General features: G+C 35.7%; 3 long non-coding RNA genes across 13 annotated transcripts; 1 reads left to right on the forward strand and 2 right to left on the reverse strand.

Annotated features, from left to right (window-relative positions):
- Nucleotides 1-536: 536 nt before the first annotated feature.
- On the reverse strand, nt 537-4,762 carry LOC129442085 (uncharacterized). Its single transcript, XR_008643764.2, has 3 exons — nt 4,609-4,762; nt 3,484-3,600; nt 537-1,545 (listed from the first exon to the last, which is right to left on the reverse strand). It is a non-coding gene; the product is annotated as an uncharacterized lncRNA (long non-coding RNA).
- Nucleotides 2,287-10,310, forward strand: LOC129414337 (uncharacterized). Of its 11 annotated transcripts, none has more exons than XR_012359424.1 (9): nt 2,287-3,115; nt 5,196-5,266; nt 6,312-6,477; nt 8,278-8,337; nt 8,434-8,478; nt 9,229-9,306; nt 9,414-9,467; nt 9,704-9,872; nt 9,983-10,309. It is a non-coding gene; the product is annotated as an uncharacterized lncRNA (long non-coding RNA). The 11 variants fall into 11 exon arrangements; XR_012359426.1 differs by having other exon boundaries at nt 3,101-3,115; nt 5,196-5,289; nt 9,983-10,310; XR_012359428.1 differs by having other exon boundaries at nt 3,101-3,115; nt 5,196-5,229; nt 9,983-10,307.
- Nucleotides 6,328-9,870, reverse strand: LOC129414336 (uncharacterized). Its single transcript, XR_012359431.1, has 6 exons — nt 9,731-9,870; nt 9,394-9,476; nt 9,211-9,289; nt 8,260-8,325; nt 7,300-7,388; nt 6,328-6,464 (listed from the first exon to the last, which is right to left on the reverse strand). It is a non-coding gene; the product is annotated as an uncharacterized lncRNA (long non-coding RNA).
- Nucleotides 10,311-21,624: the final 11,314 nt, after the last annotated feature.

The raw sequence follows: 21,624 nt of genomic DNA on the forward strand, positions 1-21,624 counted from the left end.
ATTTCATTTTTTAAATAAATGTCTTGTTTAATTGTTTTAAAAATATAGTTAACGGGTTTTTAAGGGTTGGCATTAATTTTGAAGCAAAAATATAATTAAATATAAAAGCCCATATCACGTATAATAAAAAAAGCAATATAGACATTTTGCGTTTAGTCCAAAACGTTAAAAAGGCACTTAGATAAAGCACCATGCACAAGAAAAGGTGATCTCATACTCTTTCTGACTACAAAATATTAACAAATACAAAACACACAGGAACATCATTGCCAACAGCCACTGCCCCTCTGACTGTTGTATCAGTCTGAAATGAAAAAAGTTATACATTTAAATAAATAAAACAATTGCCAACAAGCTGATTATCTTAAGGTGACCCTGCTTTACTGCTTTCTGCAATTCCTGCTTAGTATAATTACTGGGTGTGACTCATATTAAGTGTGTTTGTCAACAGCTATATATCTAAGGTTGAAACTTTTAACTTTAATGTTTATATATAGATGAAGAAACCTCACAAAAAATTGAAAACACAACACACATTCATTTGACCAGGTTTAATCCAGCATCACAGCATGAATTATATTGACTAGATTGTTTACCAAATTTGAATAAAATGTTTAACCAAAAATACTGCAAAGCTATTGATCACATTCTCATTACATTACTTCACAAGACCCAAAGCTGATCAGGACACTTTAAGAGCATTGTAACGTAGAAACTGCTGAAAGAACCATGTAATACTGTGAATATAATGACAAACTGCTCCATAACACTTAGATGTGACTTTAATTACAATACAACATACTCTTACTCATACTCAGGGTTTTTAAGCTGTGGGTGAAGACCCACTTGTGGGTCGCACCGTAAGATAGCGAGTGTTGCATTGTAGTGATGGTTTGTCCAATTAATTATTAGCAATGGTTTTGATATACTATAAGATTACACATGTCTAAAGCCCATAATACACGGCACGATTTTTGGCTGTCCCAGATGAAAGATTACCAATCGTGAAACAATCGTGGAGATTTCTGTGATCGTGGCTCTTAATTGGTGGTCCTATCTCATACAGTGTGAGAGGTTTAAAGACCTCTTTTCCCAGTCCTGGGACCAAAGACACCTACGATAGTTTTATGACAGTGTAAGAAGTTCAGCATGATCAACGCACATCAACAACGTGTTTGCTTCTACGACCTGCATACCTGTATTTGTTTACCACTAGCGCATGCTGATGACGGATGTCGCAGCCTCAGATGCAATAGGTGTCTTCATCGACAGTCTACTGCTAAAGTTTAAACAATTCTTGTCACACAGTGTGATAAGGTCTTATTGGATTGCAAAAATCCTGCTGTGTATCCTGGGCTTAATATGTTGTGAAATGAAAAGTTTGGAAACCCCTGCTTAACACAAAGTCTCATTTAAAGTTTATAAGAACTTTTGCAATAGATCGACACTAAACAAAACTGATGGCAGATAAGGTGTTGGGATGACAATGGGCCAGAGTTGAATCTGTGCATCTTAGCAGATCACAGGCAGGTTTCTCCTGAAGTGCTGCATTAAGAAAAGAAAGGAAAAAGATGTTAGAACATTTTTAAGGAAATTGAAATAATTCTCACAATCAATATTGGACTATAAACAATAAATTATTACCAATACAATAACATGCAAACAGACCTGTCAACCACCTAAATAATAGATACTGCAGTGTTTCCCACAGGATTTTGAGAGACTGTGGTGGTGATGACGTCACCTGCTAATTAGCATATATGTGACACCATCATGTCGTGTTTGCGTTTGATCTAGTGTTGGCACCTGAAATATGTTTCACTTCTACTCTTTGATCTGTATTTGTATTTGATCTGTATTATATATCAAATTATATTTTAAGCCGAATTAAGCTGTTTTAAATAGTGAAATAAAAATGTAAATGGGAATCATGAAAATTCTATTTGTGGGGGCCAGTGTTGATTCTGTGGTGGGCCACCACAAATAAATAAATGTATGGGAAACACTGTACTATGCGGTAGGTTACCGGTTTTAAGGTATACCGAGGTTTTAAACAGTCAAGGTTACAAAACCACTAAAATGGTCTGTGATACCGTCTCCAAGGTATGAACTGTATTTATACAAAATTCATTAAATCATTAAGTCATGTGATTGATTTGATGTTTACATGTTATATACATTTTGAAAATATTATATATAATATAATTTAAAGGCTTTATTTTTACCTGGCATTTAAAAATAACAAATTTTAGTGTAGCAATGGCAATAGAGCAAAACTGTAAAACCGTGGTATTTTTGCTAAAGGTAATCATACCGCCAGAATCTTATACCGGCCCATGCCTACTAAGCGGTTGTACCAAGTGTTAGAAACATCAAGATTCTCAAATTTTTAGGGCTAGCGCAATACCACAGTTTTGGCTATTCTTCATGTTCTCTAGGGCAGTTATTTTGCACCAGTGACAGAAACAGTGACCAAATAATTCATTACCTTATCTACATGTGAAGGAAGATTTTTGGCCTGCACTTTCACAGCTGATATTATAAAAATCAGCTTATGACATTAACATGTTTCAAGCGTTTTAATTTACTTTTATTTGTGAAGTTTATCTATCACATGTGGAGACATACGCACATACGAAACGGCAAAAAAGACGCTAAAATCTGGGTTAAGAGCAAAAAACTACCTGCGCCAATCAGTTTTTGCCATTTATGGGCTTTACCCTATAAAAGAAAACCGTTTTATGCATTTAAATGACCTTACACGTTATCAGTTTATTAAGCGTTTAGACTATGTAGACACAATGTGCACTAAGATAAAAAAATTGGTTAACACGACCACTCGTGGTGGCTTTACTCAGAGGTTGGAGAAGACAACCGGTGGACTAAACATCAAGCCTCTGCACGATTCATGTAAGTGGAATAAAATACATTGTAAATAAACATTATTAAAACAGATTGTAAAGTCATTCATTCAAAACTTGCTATGACCTAAGCCTAAATGACTTAATTTCTTTTTAGAATTAAGACAACCTTAGCAGGAGAGCCCCAGCAGTAACTTTCTCTCAAGCAGATGAACAATAAGTTGCTTTGTATGAACACCACCCTAACAATCAAGGTAAAAGAGCATTAAACATTAAAGGTATTGCAGAGAATTTAGGTTTTCCGGGTGGATCATCAAGACTATTGGTCCTCCTTGTTGTCAATCTGGAGTGTTGCGCAAAAAAAAGCGGAGACGGCGTTTCTTTTCTAAAATTCGAGAAAATCCTCCGCTAAACCTTTAAGTGGAACATTTATATAGCATGCTGCTTATAGCTAGTGAGAAAGATAATCTAATTGATCTACCATGCATATCCTTCAAATAACTTAACATAACAACTGAACATGTCATTTAATATGTACATCATTAATAATAATTGTAAATAATATTTAATATTTGTGAAGTTATATAATTGTGAATTCATATTTGCAATGTTTATACATTACCTGTTTTTAGGTAAACAGATTATCCATCAGTGGATGTCATGCAAAAAAATAGCCTCAAGGTCGGCTCTGTAAATACTGTAATCTGCATGTTTCCAAGCACACGTTTACCAGGACACACTAATATTAAACAGAAAAAAACATAAATCAGTGTTAAACACAAACAAATTTTAGGTAAATTAAATAAGGTTTTAATTTTCAATCAATATAAAAGAAATAAACGCAATAAAAAACAATGTCAGTGACGTAATAAATATGTGTAAATTTACACGCATCATTTATTAAGCATTATAAAAAACCCAGCAATATTATTAAACTTTGGTTATTTGTTATTATCCCTGCATTCAAATTGCAGGTTGGAGCAGGAAGTTAACCCTTCTGTCGCGCAAGCGCGAGCTGGTCGCGAGCATAGACAGTGGTCGCGAGGCCATTCCTACGTCATGTGAGCGCCATTTTCATCATTTTACCGTTATTTCCTCAGGCACACTTCAACATTTTCTTCGCATTTAACATCATTATTAGCATGTAAATAATATAATTCGTAAACATAACGTTTATTTTCATTTATAATATGTTTTTTTTTTTTTGTAATTGTTGGCTTTAAGTTAATTTGTCTGTCAGTTTGTTCGTGTTGGTAAGTAACTTAACGTTATTAACGTTACGTCAGCCTTTTGTCATGTATGTGTTGTTAGAAACTGATAAAAATACGAATTAATTCACAGATATAAATAACTTTATAGCTAATACAACTGATAAAATATTAACTCAATTATCAAACCACTTCGCTATAAAACTTTAAGGCTTCTTGTGATTACAGGTCGTTTACATAACGTTAACTTACTCCAAGCAAGTCGGGCGGAAAGATTGATACATTTTATAACTCAAGTAACTTTAAGTTAAACAGGGGTGTCTAGGCTAACTTAGCTAATGTTTACCCCACAACCGCTGAGAAAAGCGGTTAACGTTACATGTTCAACGTGCCTTGCCTTTAGGATTTGCAGCTCGATTTTGGCTTGCATTGATAAACGTTACAAACAAACAAACAAACCAAAAAAATAATGATCATATACGACAATCAATCTGTAGATCCACTAACGTTACATGCATAACATAAAGTTGGTTACTTACCTCTAACGTTACTGATTAAACTCCTTCGTCAGCGTTGTAACTTCACATGTTGGTTTTGTTAAATCACAAGAGGCCAAAGATCGAGGTGAAAAAGAGAAATAAATCGTTCTGCGACGAGACACAGGCTACTCCAGCCCAAAGATTAGTGCAGCCCTTCTGTCCGGGCGCTTCACGTGGCTTAGCGTTAACCAGTATGACGTCACAGTACCGCGTGATTACACTGTTTCGTGGGCTTTTGAATCACTCTCGCGGTACTTCGATGTCTGCGCATGTCTGCATGAAGTCAACCATCCATGCTTGTAACTGGGGTAGCGTTTGTGCGCTCAGTGATTTAGGGTGTAACAAAACAAGATTATTACATTAATTTAATATTATCAATTAGTATTGTAATAAACCTTTTTAAATGTTTGTTAATGATTAAGTGTCATTAACAAACTCTGAATTAAAACATCAATATATATGCTACGTAAATTTTCCTTAAATCATCAAAACATCCAAATTCAATGAAAAAAACAACAACAATGTATTTAAGATGAGACACATTCAGCATTTATAATTTTTTCTCTTTTTTTTTACTTTATTCAAAGTTTTCTACAGTAGTCTGTTAACAGTAGACCAAAGGTATGATGATCAATTTTAAATGCAATATGGTTGAAAGGTCAGTAAACAAACAACAAAAAGGTAATTTCTTAAAGGCAGAATAGGCAGGAATTATCTAAAAAAACTTTTTTACAAATTTGTTTAAACTGACTTTATATATCAATACATAAGTAAAATGTAAGTACTCTGAAAAAGAGAGTGTAGAGATCGAGTGTCTGTATACCTCTCTGCACTGTTTTAAACACAGCTAACTTTTCCATTCACTCCACCCCCTCCCTTCTGGGTTTCTTCTTAAGCCACGCCCCCAAAACACATGAACGCGCGAATTACCTCAGACAAGCGGAGAGGAAGGAGCGCGGTGCATGTCATAACATCAAGTCACAATCACATGTAATAATACACCTAACTTTATCACTAGGAATATAAACAGATGGCTTTTATAAACGGATGGCTTTTAGTACTCACTCAGCCAGTGTTTTGCATGGAAGAGTTTCTGTGATGAAAGCATTGTTGACTCTGACGAGGACTACACTCCGCAGACAATACTGCTACTGCATCATCGACTCGAGGAAAAGCCACGCGATATTTCCTCTCGTTTGATTGCTTCATTTATTCCTTTTTTGCCTTCGCTGACTGGATATGCAGGTACTGTAAGATGTGAATGCAGTTTCTGTGAGTTGTTAGTGCTATTTCTCTGCTGTACTATTGCTCTTCGTATTGCCTCGTGCACGTTCAAATCAATCGGGTGTGCGCATGTCTAGGCAGATCCCATAGCAACGGGTGGAGCCATGGTCGCGAGAGAGAGTGATATTTGAGCAAGCTAATCATATGTTTCGTCCCGGATGGAAATAATTAACTGTGTTTAACACAGTCGTGAGAGGTCCACAGACACTCGAGTTTCATACTCTCTCCTTCAGAGCACCTACATTTCAATCATGCATTCGTATATAAAGACAGCCTAGACAAACTTGCAAAAAAGTTCCCTAGATAATTCCTGCCTACCCTGCCTTTAATAGAATGTCTGTACATTTTTTGCTTTTGTTACATATTTCATACATCAAAATCCTTAAACGTTAATAATTATGTATTCCAACTTGTTGCAGCTTGACAAAAATGTAGCTTGAAGGAGAAGGGACAGCTGAGAAACAAAGTCCTGGTACGCAGACGACAATACTATAACACTGACAAGAGTATAATGATGATGGAGACGGAGACACAAGCCAGAGAAAGGGTGGACCAAACACCAGGCCAGAATTCTGCATGAGTCAGGTAAGCATAATGAGTTACACCAGTGGTTCTCAACTCTGTTCATGGAGTCCCACTGCTCTATGAATTCTGTATGTCTCTTTGATCTGACAGACTGAGGCTGCGTCCAAATATCACTTTGTGCATCCCATCGTGCATCATGTTCTGGATGTAAAGCATGAGACTTTTTAATTGTATGTTAACATTTCTACATTCTGCATTATTGTTATGTATTTTCTGAAACATCTGCAACTGCAACATTGTGTCGTTTATTTAGGGACTACTGAATAAATAATACACTTTAATAAAGCTACATACTCAAAACCAAGAGCTTTTTTACAGGAGCAAAGAATTCTGCATCTAAAAGTTTGATATAAGCAAATGTTCATTTCAGAGTGTTCATTTTATTTACAGAAAAACTTAAAAATGGTAAATATAAATTTAAAGTAGTTAATAAAACACAAATACGTTATGGTGCAAATTGCTGGCACTATCTGGATTTAAATTTTTACGCATGCTAAGTGTGTCCCATCGAATGTTAATTCTACATGCACGCTTGGGATCTTCACGCCCACTAAAATACTTAGGCCAAATACAAAAAAAGGTCATAGTAGTCTAGTGCAAAGACAACAAGTGTGAACATTTGGACACAGCCTCAGTTCAGTTCATGAAGATCTCTACTAATGAGCTGATGATTTGAATAAGGTGTGTTAAATAAGGAAGACATACAAAATGTGAATAGCAGAGGACCTCGAGGAACAATGTTTAGGAACAGTTACATTGTATAAAACATTAACTAAACAGACAAATTATTTGTCATAGCTTCAATAAACAAAAGAATGTCACCTGCATTTTAGTTTCCAGCATTTTTCCACAATGAAGCCAAACTGGAAGAAAATAAACTTCTGCTTTGCATCTGACATCAATTCAGAAACCTGCAAAAATAATCACAAGAGAATGAAGAATGTTTTAAATATACATAGAAGTAAGCTCTAAAGAGCGGCATGGTTTACAGTAAAATTATGGGGTACTCACACTATGCATACTGTATCATACCAAAGTATGTTTTACCTCCAAAGTTTGGTGTGACTAGTGTGAGCGCTCCGTACCTTACTACACTTGGTCTCTGCGACAGTCCAGTTTAGTTCATGGTAGGGGGGCAATATTTTGAAACAAATATTTTCAAATTATTTGCGACCCTCACAAAGACACTAATTTCCCACAGCCAGCAACAGCACAATGTTTGTCTGACATCACAATCTTACTGTTTTTACAACTTTATGATTGTCAACAACTACTACTTTAGACTGAACACCAGTGGGCGGAGCCAACGATATAATGATGTGCTGTGTCTTTCTGTGGGGGAGGTCAAATGAAAATTAATCTAGCTAGTGACATCACTACTCCAGCCATTTTACATTCGTAAAACAAGAATGCTGTCTGCAATTCACTTATGTTTCCATGATTGCAAAAACTTTTATCGATGTACATATACAATTGTTTAAGTGTCATAATTAAAACATGCCTAAATTGGCAGTGACCCTGTCGATACAAAACTCAAGTGCAAATCATGACACTAATATAAACTGTAGTTTTGGCAAATATTGTAACAGTTATCAGATATGAATCGTGTCTTATGTAAATATAAAAAGAGCAGGAAAAAAAATGAATATAGTAAAAAAAATCTGATCTGTGCATTAAGATTTGCAATGTAAATGCAGTCTTATTGTGAGAAGAAAACTTGGTTATTGCTGGAATCATGAATGGTCTGAATAGGATTTGAGTTTGTTTACTTGTGAAACTTACCTGCACCACCATTTACAGATCCAGTGGGTGCAGATCATCATACAGATGGTTCAAGTGTGGATCCACCTAATATTCAAGGTAAAAGAGCATTTGTTCACAGCATTATCTAAGAAAACATATCACTAGATATTACATATTAGATGTTAATGTCTGACTCTGATCCATACGAAACAGGTTTTCTGTCCTGGGACACTCGGCTAACCATCAAGAAAGAACACAGTAGATTAACAAGAATCTGACCTCACGTTTTGATCAAAATTATGGCAGTACATTACACATTTAAGGACTGTTATTCCTCTGTCTGATTTAAAAATACCCAAAAGTTCTTAAAAAGAAGCAGCCCTGGTTATTTTGGCTTGTTAAACATAAACTATATAGACATAACTATTGCGACGCCTCCTTCTAATGAACAGGTTTAAATACTTCACTTATTTCCATGAGCACAAATCTTAATGCTACAGCATATGATATTCTAGAAAAACCGTTTGATGCTAAATTTATAGCAAAGGGTTTTGGCAGGGCCCTTTTCAATACCAACTTAAGAATGACCCTACAAACAAAGTAAGGTTCAAACAGAAAATGAGTGATTCAGTCTGGTGTGGAAGAACTTTGACTGGTCTGAATAAAGCCCAGACCTTAACTTAACTTTAAGGTTTTTAGCCCAAAACTCATCACCTAAACCTATCAATGACTTGTACAAGAAGCTGTAGTCATTTCGGAACAGAAAAAGGCACTTACAAAACTGTTGCAACAAAAATGAAAAAACAAAACTCTTTGTAGTGGTATTATATGGTATAGCATTTATATTTGTTTTGATTGGAAACACTGGAATAAATAAACATGTTTATTAGAATGAGGCCTCCCAATACTTTTGTCTAGTGTATTTGCCACAGACAGGGTAACGCAATCCTTAGAGTGTGCTTCTTCGTAAATGTGACAAATGAAAATGACCTGATCCATCATTTCCAGCTCCAGTGGGCATCCTTTATCCATCCAGACCCTCATACAGATGGTTGGAGTTTTGATTCTCCTAAAGTACCATGCAAGGTAAAAGAGCATTTGTTGACATAATTAGGAAGAAAACATAAACGCATTGTTCATGGCATTTAAATATATAACACTGTTTAATACTACCTTTTCTGTTCAATCCATAGAGCACTCATTTTCCCTCTTGAGACCATGGTGTGACCTGCAAGGTCGAATGGAGAGTAAGTTGCCTAAAAAAAATAAAAATAAATGTATTTAAAATCGTCATTAGCTAAACATCAACATGTCTGAGGCAGATGCAGGTCTGATAATCTGTCCAACATTCAAAACCTCACAGTAAATCTACAGTCTTGAGTACTGTTTTAAATCAATGTATACATATGCTCATTATGAATTTTAATAAAAAATACTAAATGTATATAAAAAGCCTCAATTCAATTATTTTTTGATATTGCAGCTGTAAACGAGACAATCTTGGAGTCACCTGCATTCACTGGTCCAGTTAGTCCAATTACAGATGGAGATTATAGAAGAGGATGATGTCTTTTCTCCAACATCTTTCTAGACTGATAAAAGATCTAGACAGGCTTGAACAAAAGTTAACAGAGGGGCTTATATAGAGAATGGTAAGAACCATTTTATCCATCAAACTTTTTACCAATTATTGTAAACATAAACAATATTATAGGGCTTAATTTGTTTTAAACATTACTTCAATGTACTGTATCTGTTTAAGGTGAGCAGCTACACATAAAAGAAGAACATGGAGAATCTGCCCAGAGGTGTTAACCAGCAATGCAGATACAACTAAATTGATGCAGGCGGAAACAATGCGTGTATGTTATGTCCAAATGTTGTTATGTTCAAATGTTTCACAATTTACTTAAACAGGTGGACCTTTCATTATTGCATTAGTCAAGTACAACTGAGTAGGTTAAGTTTACATATCAACGTCAATAAATATATATAAATAAATATCAGTCTTGACAGCAAACATAATAATGTTAAATAAAATAATAATTACAGCTTTTTAAGAAATTTACACGAGGCTCAAACTATAAGTGAAATTAACTATCAACAACCTAAAATAACCACAGACACGTGCATAAAATATCTAACGTGAACTTACTGTACATACGTGTAGTTACTGTACATACATTGCTTATTATCAACGAAATTTCTAGTTAACTGATCCCACACTCAGCATTATTAAAATGTATTATTACTACATACCTTAAACAAATGTTCCCTAAATCGGCAGACAAAGGACAGGTTTCTTTCTTGCCCTTCTTCTTTTGCATTGCGACATCGATATAAGTGCATGGTGAAGCACGAATGTAACGCAAAGACGTTCATATTAATAATATACACGATACTGACGATTAATACGGATGATTTTATCTTTGTTTGACATTCTAATTAGAGTTATATTGAGGAAACAAAGAAAACATATGACATAGTTTGTAAAATTAATTTTTCCTTATTTTTTGTAATGGTTTCTTTTAGAATGCAGCTGCTGCAGAAGAAGAATCCGTCCGTCTACCACTGTAGGAGACGCGGAAATTCCTTCCAAGATGTTCTTTGCCCGAGGAAGCATTTGATTAATTTAAAGATATTGTGTTTCTTTGTATGTTATAGAAAAACGTTGCTTTTTTTGCATACACTCGTGTAAATATGCATGTTATGAATGTTTTTCTTTTGTCTAATTTAAATAAATTTTACGCAATCAACTGCCTGTTTTATTGAAAATACTGTTTTAATTGTTGTTAATGATATATTGTAATAATATGTGTGTATAACTGTGTAGAAGATGTAGTTTAGAGCAATTTATTTTTAATGATCTTTAATCGTCTTTTAAAGCTCTCAGAAACATCTTAGAAAGAGCTCGATTAAAGCTCTTATAAAGATCTTTTAAAGATCTAAGAAACATCTTGGAAATATCTTAGAAACATCTGCTAACATCATTCTAAATATCAAGCGTCTTGAAAAGATCTTAAAAGCGTCTTCAAAACGGCTGGGCTCATACGTCTCAGATACGTAATTCATATGGGCAAACGACCTTTATAATACGTTTTCCAGACGGAATGGAAATCTGAGTGATTACCTCGCAGATACGTATCTGAGACGTACGTGTGCTATCTGGGTAGTCTGTAAAAAAGACATCTCTAGAATAAATTTAATAAGTTAGAGAACGGGCCGTACAGTTACGAGTTGATGCGCGTGCGTCTGTTTCATACAGCATGAGCTGCAGAGCGCGAGTCACGTGACTGGTGCGAGCAGCTGTGTCACGTGTTTATATTCGCGCTTTGGTCTCCCCCGCTCGCGCCCGCGTCTCAAGATGCAATAGCTGACAGTGGTGAGTTAAGAGACCGGTCTCTATGGCTGTTTTAACTTTATTTGTTGTATTTCCAGCTTAAAAACGCTGCCTTTTCCGACAATTGTTGTCTGATATGTCAGCTCAATGACTTGCTTATCCACAATGACATTTACGTTAGATGTCTTAATAAAGGAAACTCGTTGAAACGATTTTGTGAACTAGACAAAAAGTTTCCCCAAAATTCAAAGCAGACTAAATGCTCAAATATTATGCGAGTCATCGTTCTCACACAAGAATGCAATTAAAACGAGTTAATCGCCCATAGCTCACAGCCCAGCACCTGCACCACTGTATGTGCATCGCGCTGACAAACATACAACTGATTTTACTGCTCTTGCGAAATCTAAAAACATATTCTGTCTTATTAGAAGCTAGCCTAATGTTTGCCAGTTATTAAGATGGCGGTTGTAGTGTAAATATGGCTACTGTAATAATTAGCTTTGACAAAAAACAGCATAAAACAATTATGTTCCATATTATAAACTGTTTTGTTATGTGTACTTAAGTGAGTCAATAAGTTAAATTCTCAATGAGTGTGATATGGATCTTATTTACCTATTTAAATGTAAAATAAAGCTTACATGGGCATTTTACAATGCACTTATGTTGTTATGCAAAATTTAAAATATTTATTAATAACATATGAACATGTCTGGATGTAGAAAATCCTACTTAGACATCTAACAATGCACTTATGTTGTTGAATGCAGTCTGAAAATACATGTTTGTAGAAAAAGCCTATTGTACAATGCACTGATTTTGTTTTTATGTAGTTTCAGAATATAACATTAGTATGTTTAAATGTAGGAAAATGTATATCTCCGTTACATCACTGTTATTTCTCCGGCCCCTCATTTGTGATGCTTTTCATGAACTGGCCCCCACGAAAAACTAATTGAATAGCCCTGCTCTAAAAAAACAAACGGTGCTATACACTGTAAAAAGTCATTCTGCAGGCTTGTAGATTTGATGAAATTGAATATGTAAACTTTATTTAATAAAATTAATTTCATGTAGTTTGGGTTTTTTTGTGTTAAAATTCTTTAAAAATGACTGGAATAAAAACAACTTATGGTTTTTGTGAAGGATTTAGCTATTCTTATTGTGTATCTGCGCATGTAGCGAATACGGAATAAATCCAACGTAATATTAATCAGCTGTTTTAAATTAAAAACCATTCCGGGTTGATATGCAGGTCGTGAGCGCTGAGCAGACGGATTTAGGAAATATTTTTGTTATTGTGTCAAAATTCAAAGTTTTGAAAGCATTTCAGTCGAGAATGTATGTTTTTTAAACAAGAATCTGCAGTAGGTTCATAAAGATATCGCCTATTTAAACATTTCCTTCGAGTTTTTGGCGATGGGAGCTCCAGATAATTAGCGGGCGCTCCGCGAATATACGGGACACCTCGGCCAGTCTCTCTGAAAATCTCCGCTGGCTGTGACGTCAATGTAGTGTTTAAACTGTGGATAAAATTCATTTCGGGTAAATTTAACGGGCAATCTTTGGTCTTATAAGTCTATAAGCAGTGTTTCTTTGTATAATTTGTTTGTAATTTGTAAATATTAATTACAATAAGGATTAATATGAACTGGGTTTGGACCGAGGGGCAACCTTCCGATCTCTCTAATGAAGCCAACACGGAAGTGACTTAAACTGCAATTCATCGACTTGCCGCTTGAGGCTGGCTCCAAAAGGGAGTCAATTCCCATAGACTCCCATGTTAAAAATGGCCAACTTTACAGTGGAAAATAATATGTTTACAGCCTGGTACAAAAAGTGTTTTTGGCCTATATAGCTAATTTCCCCCTGCGTGACAACTGTGAGGGGGGTGAATTTTTTTGTAACTCATCCATTTAGATTATATTAAGCCTTAAACTTCTGCATAATTAAGGGCGTGGCCGCTTGAGTGTCGGTTGAACAACCACTGCTGTCACTAGACTCGCGCTAGGCGGGCGTGGTTTCACCTCAGCTTCACCCATGTACCGCCTCTTTACCCATTTTCGGTTTTCCGCGAGTAATTCGCGGGGACGCGCGGCCCATACGCAGCCAAGATGGCGACGGCAGGCAACGCCTACTTTAAGCTTCAAAAGCGATCTTAACAAACCAATGGGTGACGTCACGGACACTACGTCCATATTTTTTTACGGTCTATGGTTTGGACGTAACTTCAGCTTTAGGACCCAGGAGGTCGCATATCTAGGATGCAGTCGATTCGCATGCTGCGATTGGTGGTCCAGATGCAACTCATTTTGAGTGACAGAAAAACTGACCAATCATACTGTTCCTCTGAATGGGTGGGTTCTCTTATCACTAACTCTCATAGATATGTATCATGTATGTATCTATTATGACAAATTCTGCTCGCTCGCTCACTCGGTTCGTGTTTTAAAGACAAATGTGACTTTACTGCGGTCTTTTTCGGTTTGTTTAGTTTTGTGTTAATTATATCCACAAAGTATTCGAATAAAATGGTAATGTAAAACTATTATCCACTGTAATTAATAGTGTGCTCAACTGCGACGCCCTGTGTTGAATGTTCCCGCGGAAAACATGAACAACCATTTCTGAATGAATTGTTTGACAAAGGCCTCTTACTGGAGTACAGTATCATTACTGAGGGGAAATATAACATTATTCCTTTAATTCCACAAAAGGTGAGTAAGAAATTAAATGTATAAGTTGTCTTTTTAAAATGTTTAAGCTTTCTACAAAATTGAACATTTATTATTATTATTATTAATTTCTAGTGCTGTGTTCAAAATATCGATACGATGATACATCGTCATGGACGCCTGACGATGCGCGCATCGATACAGCACCTTCCGTATCGATTCGGATGCACTTTTGAAAGTTACGTGACGAAACGCTGTTGATCCATATGGAAAGGGCGCATGTGTCCCGTGGAGTACGTAGAGTTAAAGGTAGCGGGGTATAGTTTCACTTTGCGTGTCTGTCTCGCTGGCGCACGTGTCTGCATAGCGAGCCGCATACTCGCGCGCGCTCTCTCTCTCTCTCTCTCTCTCTCTCGCTCGCGCGCATATTTAAAATCAATGAGTTCAGTATGAAAGCGCAGATATCTTAGCCTATACTACAGCAAAGGGCTTTATTAGCCACTCTCTTATAGAGGGGTTGCAAGTTTACAAACATTGCAGGGTGCGCGCGCAACCAAGAGGCAGAAAGCCCGATTGGTGAGCTGATCTGCTACTGCAACAACCTTAATTATTGAAGCGTTCTTTATTGTTTGTATATAAATAAGACTTGATTTTAGTTGTATCTGTTTTTCTGTCTTTATTTTTGCAGTGTTACTGTGATACATGTATGAATTATAATGTTATAATTATAATGCTAGTAACGTAATAGTCGCATCTACTGGTATGTTAACATCAGGCACCCAGCACTGACTCTGTTGGTACTATTTTCCACGCAACAATTCCTTGGCATTTTGAATTACAGACACCGCTACTAGCATACAACACAATGCACGTCTCTTCTTTCTGCCTCTCGGTTGCGCGCGCAACCAGTTAGTGACGTCGCCGTGCAACCCGTCTATAAAACAGTACTAACCCATTTGAGAAGAACAAAGATTTGTATGTGAAAAGTGTACGTCTAGAGAAGAGATACAGAGCTACTTCAAACTATAGCTGTCACATTAATAATCTGATTTCTACTAAATAGTATTAACTCTGACTGCATGTTTATAGATATGTTCAAAGATATAAAATAATTAAATGAGACAATGCCTAGAGTAAGGCACTATCTTTGTAAAACTGCTTTAAAAAAACATAAGTTACAACACTGCTTATTCAATGTACAATAAACAGATAATAATAATGTTACAAAATTCTGAACAAAAAAATGTAATTCAAAATAGTCTTGTATCGTGATGCGCATCGTATCGGGGAATTGTTGGCGATACACAGCCCTATTAATTTCGCGACCTATTATCTAAATTGTGTGTTCATGAAGGCCTGAGGCAACGTGAAACATTGCTGAGGGAGAACTTTATTCACAACAAAAGGTGAGGAATATTATTAAATAAATATATTTTTACATATTATATTGTGTATATAGTGTATGTGTGTGTACATGTGAGTTACTTGGTTAACAAATAAATATGTGACTATCCTATCGTGTGACATTAAAAAATGTAGTGAAAAGATTTGCCCTTATTATATATATAGTTTTTATATATTCTAAAAATTTTTTTTTATATTATTTGTCATTCCAATGAGAATTTATTAACAGTTTTCGATATTACTGCACATTTCAAACACACCTAATAAGCCACAAACTCAGATGAACTCCATTGCACATATCTTCCAGTTTTCTTTAAAACATTTTAATATACAAGTTTAATGTGTGGATTATTTCAATATTCAAGCTGTATACATTTATAATGGTTTTAAGACATATTTGCTGTTTAATGTTGCAGGATAAAGATGAATAGGTGGGACTTGAGCAGCTTGTGATGGCTGTAATTGTAAAGAATGGATTTTCTAGAAGTGGAAGCCCAAAGGATGCTGGGATTGTTATCGAGGCCTTAAAGGTGTTCCCAGGACAGGCTTTGTCCTCACTGGATTGGATTGGATCTATGCATTGAATCTCCATCTTTTCAGGTGTTTCAGAAACTTTTCTTGGAGCTGGATTCTTCAAAGTTTATAAACTGATTACAGTACAGTAAGTCTAAACTGCTGTCTGATGTTCTGGGTGTGAATCAATGTAACAGAACACAAACATGGAACCTTTCGTCGGGAAATGTGGACAGTTTTCTTTAAAGACTGTAAAATACTTTTTGTACACTGTTACAAATACACCATTAAAAATGAGATGCTTTCCTGTTCTTTTGACTGCAATAAAATAAGAATTGATTCATCTTTGTCTGTCATTCTGAAATCAGATATAATACTCATTACTAATAATAATATTAATGGATGATGTTAAATTAAAATAGTATAATTGAATAGTATTTATTGTATATTGCTAGGTCTTTGTCCTGTATACCCAATATTTTGTTTAAATTTAAATTAATTTCTAATTGCAAATTGCAGATTACCTTTTTGAATGGGTTACTATTAAGGAGTTTATGGAGTGATTCTAACTCAATTTTTATTTGTTGAATTTAATTAATGATATTGCTTGTAATCTGTTGCCACACTTTTATTGAGTAGATATGGCATAATATTTTTTATTGTATATGGCTAGATCTTTGTCTAGTATACACAATATTTTTGTTTAAATTTTAATAAAATTTTTAATTGCAAATTGCAGTTTGGCTTTTTGAATATGTTAATATTAAGGAGTTTATAGAGTAAATCTAAATCAATTTTGATTTGTTGAATGTAATTAATGATATTGCTTGTAATCTGTTGCCACAGTTTTATTGAGTAGATGGGGCATATTATTTTTTACAGTGTATAGCACCAAAACTATTGATTTGAATCGTAACCATAGAAAAACCGTTTTTAGTGCCATATAGCACCGGAGAAGCACCAGTGAAGCACCTGTGTAGAACCATATATAGGTGCCATATAGCACCACTATAGCACCACATATGGTTCTACATAGCACTATATGGTTCTACATAGGTGCTTCACTGGTGCTTCACCGGTGCTATATGGCACTAAAAACGGTTCTTCTATGATTACAAGCAAAGAACCACTTTTGGTGCTATATAGCACCGTTTGTTACAGCTGTACAAATAAATGCGTTAAATATATGTATTTTTAATTATTGGCTCATTCAGTATTGAGGAATGATTTATAGGACAGATGGTAATTCTGTGTAAATGTTTTAAGCTGCAGATAGTGAGAAAAACTGTTTTTATGCCTATATATATGTTCTAGTGCATGTGTTCTCAATCTTTTGGGAGCTGAGGACCCCTTACAGGGAAGGAACCCCTTTTAATTAACAGCTAAAAAACATATGCTTACTATAGTTTCTTCTTTTAGATATTTGTATTGTAGATGGTAATTTATTTAAAAAAATACATTTGAGACAACTACATTTGTACTTTTCAAGTTCACACACATGGTTTATAGTAAACTTTAAAGTTTACTTTAAGTGCTTCAACTTATTGCTCATATGAATGATTCAGAACAAATGTAACAGATTTAGAATATAAATTGGTTTTACAGTTGTTTTATGTTGTAATGGCGCCCTCATGTGGTTTGGTTGTGAGCTGCAGAAATGCTTGCTTTGACAGATGATGTAATACAGCAGTTACAATGGGGAATGCACGCCTCCTCTTCTGCCTTACTAGTCAGGTCACTTGCTGCAGCTGAAGCGAAAGTATCTGCACCCAGTCACACATAGGCATCTGTGTTCAGTTCACATCTGACTGAAACTATAAGCAGAAGTGCAGTGCAGTGAGGTGAAATGTACAGACAGGCACAGACATGCCGTTTGTATGGAGAAGTTCAGTAAGTTGTATGTAACACCTTGAATTTTTTTCAGCTCCGTTTTATTGATAAAGCGATAAAGACATTGATTTTGTCGCTGACTATAGCATAGCAAATATCATTGCATCATATGAACCGAAAACGGCCATCACTAAGATCCAGAAGTGAAACAACCTATTTTAGAAAAATATAATAGTAAAATTATCTGTCAGGGATGGTGGTGGATGAACCCAAGTGCAGACAGCTCTCAACTCAAAATACTTTTATTATAGAACAAAAAATCCCTCGAGGGGGTAAACAAGGCAAGACTGAAATAATAGCAAACATGACAAAACTAAAAAGACTCCTGACGATGACATATACAAACACATACAATGATACCACAAAGACAAGAGACACAATGGCATTTAAATAGGGGAACTAATTAGGGGACAATAACAAACAGGTGAGAAAACTAATCATACATAATTAGGAAACAGGACGGTAAGGTTAGACTAAAGACAGGAGAGCACGTGCCACACATAACACATAGGTCACGTGACTCTCCACACAAACACAGAACACTTATATGAGGGTGTCAGGATCCTGGGACTAGAAACAAAACTAAACACATAATGTCAGGATCCTGACATTATCAACCCTGCTGAAAAAAACAGCATACCAGCAAGACCAGCATATGTTGTGTTTTGGTGCTGGTTTGCTAGTGAACACCAGCTAAACCAGCATTAAACCAGCATCAGGACCAGCATTAGCACCAGCTAAACCAGCAACAAACCAGCATTATCACCAGCTAAACCAGCATTAGCACCAGCATGCCATGCTGGTCATACCAGCATATGTTGTGTTTTGGTGTTGGTATGCTGTGACCACCAGCTAAACCAGCATAGACCAGCATAATTCCCATGCTGGTCCATGCTGGTTTGATGCTGTTTTTTTCGGCAGGGAAGTAAAATAGCAAACACTGCATTTACTGACCAACAGCTCAAATTACGTTTCACATCATCATATTTTTTACCACTTGTGCTACAGTAAGAGCATTAAGTGCTGATCAAAAATTGTTAGAAGCTCTACTTTCTGTACTTTGAGTTTTTCTCCAAAGACAGAAACAGAACCAGGAGGATCACCAAGAGAGTGTTAGTTGTATGATGTTTTTTTATTATGCTACGCTGTAGACTACTCACACATTTGATCATGAATGTTCAACCCCCGCGGAAAGGACATCCATCTGGCACACTGAGGCACAGGTAACTGACTTTGAACTAAAGAAAAAAGAATCTTTTCATTAAGAGTTGAAGTTCTGTATTTCACAGTTAGGTTAACTTTGTGATCTTCATTCTGTTTTTCATGTAAAATGACATTGGATGCTACTTGACAAACATTTTATACAGTAATTGTACAATAAACATTCAAAACATTGTAGAAAGTAAGAACATAACCATTTCCCCCTGTGTTTTTTGTTTTTTACTCATCATCAAAACACCCATCTAACAAACACGGTATTTCTTCTGTAGAAGAACTGACTATATGGGCCATGAGAAAGAGATTGATGTCAACACTCTTGAAGCTATCAAACAATTTCATACCATGAGCAGCCACACTGGATATGATCGTGGACACCTGAACCCCAACAGCTTCCAATGCAATGAAGGCCGTAAGGCAACGTTTACGCTGACCAATGCTGTACCCATGGATGCTTGTTTCAACCGTGTCTACTGGAAGAGTTGGGAGAGCGCTCTGAGGAGTGATCTTGATTTGACAACAGTCTACATTATCACAGGTGGGGTACCCTGATGAAAATGTACGAATACCACAAAGGTAAGTCTTTGTAGATCTGTTGCTGTTTATACTGTATGTGAAAATAACAGGAAACATAAGCCTAGATTATTAAAATACCAATAGAGTCTCACTTTTCACTTCTTTACATTTATATTTTTTTACATGGCACAATATTACATATTCAGGTATATTAGTGAGTTTTACCTGCTATAAAATAATTAATTTATAATGTTTATTAGTGGAACTGAAGGTTGAATTAAACATGAAGAGCATGAATGTTGTCATTCGAATTCAAAATGCTATCTCGTGCAACTTTGATACCACAGTCATGTGCCTTCACCGCAAGCATACGCTGCTTCAAGGAAGCTATCAAGTACTGCAGTCGCCATTTTGAGAATTTTGACGTGACAGCAAAAAGATGTTGTCAAAATTCGTGAAGATTAAGTTTCTGCGTTGTTTTTTAGTGATCATCTTGGTGATTTCTGTTGGTAAGTTTCATATAGCCTATGCCAGGGGCGGAGTGGGACCAAAAAATCTACCGGGAAATTTCGTATACCACCGGCCCTCCGTGGTAAAAAAAATGTCTCGTAGCCTATTTGTAGTAAAACTAGGGTAATACAAATCGTAATAAATTTGCCGAACAAAAAAACATTTTCATAATATTAATAAAATAATCATGGCTAATTTTCCTAAATGAGTGAAATTATACCTGGTTTAAAGACGGAGTTGCGCACCTGTCAATCAGCTATTACATAACAGAGCGAGACCAGAGATGAATCGCTTATAAACGGGAGTAATATGGAATAAGTTGTGCATCTTTGAATAACTGTAAGAATATTTCCTTTAAATATAATTTTTGTCATATAAAGTTTTGAGAGATAATAATGTTTTTTCCACGGTTATTGCTTATTTATTTAAACGTGTTTGGGGCATTACCTCAGTGATTATTTCAGTAATATTGCTTTTTTTTCCGCTAATAATAATACAATTTACATGCTAATCCTGCTTCCTTGTCTTTTTATTAATTTCATTATGCTGTAATGTTAATTTATATTTATAGGTAATGGCATATGAGACGTTCATTGACGTTATATTATATCGTCTAATATTCAAATCATATCCGGAATAATGTGTGCATCTAGAATACAGATTCATTTAAAAAAAAAAATTGTCAAAGTTTTGAGAAATAATAATGTTGTGAGGATATTTATATATTTCAGTTGAATACTCTCGTCTATTAATATGGAAATCTAATAGAAATCTAATAGTAGGAAATATAAAATGTGATACTGCAAAGTTACCCTTCTAAACAGGCACGTGCAGAGGGTGGGGGGGGGCGGCAGGTGCCCAAGCACCTGCCCCTTTACCCCTGGATGACCAAAGTGCCCTTTTTGTCTAGCCATTTTTTTGTAATTAATGCCCTTTTGTGAAGGCCTGCCCAATCTAACTATTAGTAAAATTAATTAAAAATAATTTAGCCGCAAATAAAACTAGTCACATGATGACGTATTGACCTTTCATTGGACAATCTCTTTAGGGACGATCACTAGCTCACAGTAGCGGCGCGCCCACACGTGCACGACACGGTGCGCAGTACAGGCCAGGGAGGATCCCCCTCGCGCCGGCATTGAACCGAAGCGGTATGCTTGTTATATTATTATTATTTTACAAGAACAATGTGAGGAGAGCATGCACAGGGTCCGTGTACCTTTTGATAGTTTGTTTTTCAACTTCAAATGAAATAATCAAAAACAAGAAAACAGCGCCTTTGTTTGTTTTTTCGTTTTATTACCGAAAGACAAAAAACGAGATTTCGAGTTGATT

The sequence above is a fragment of the Misgurnus anguillicaudatus genome, chromosome 19 (assembly GCF_027580225.2).
Source record: "Misgurnus anguillicaudatus chromosome 19, ASM2758022v2, whole genome shotgun sequence".
NCBI lineage: Eukaryota > Metazoa > Chordata > Actinopteri > Cypriniformes > Cobitidae > Misgurnus > Misgurnus anguillicaudatus.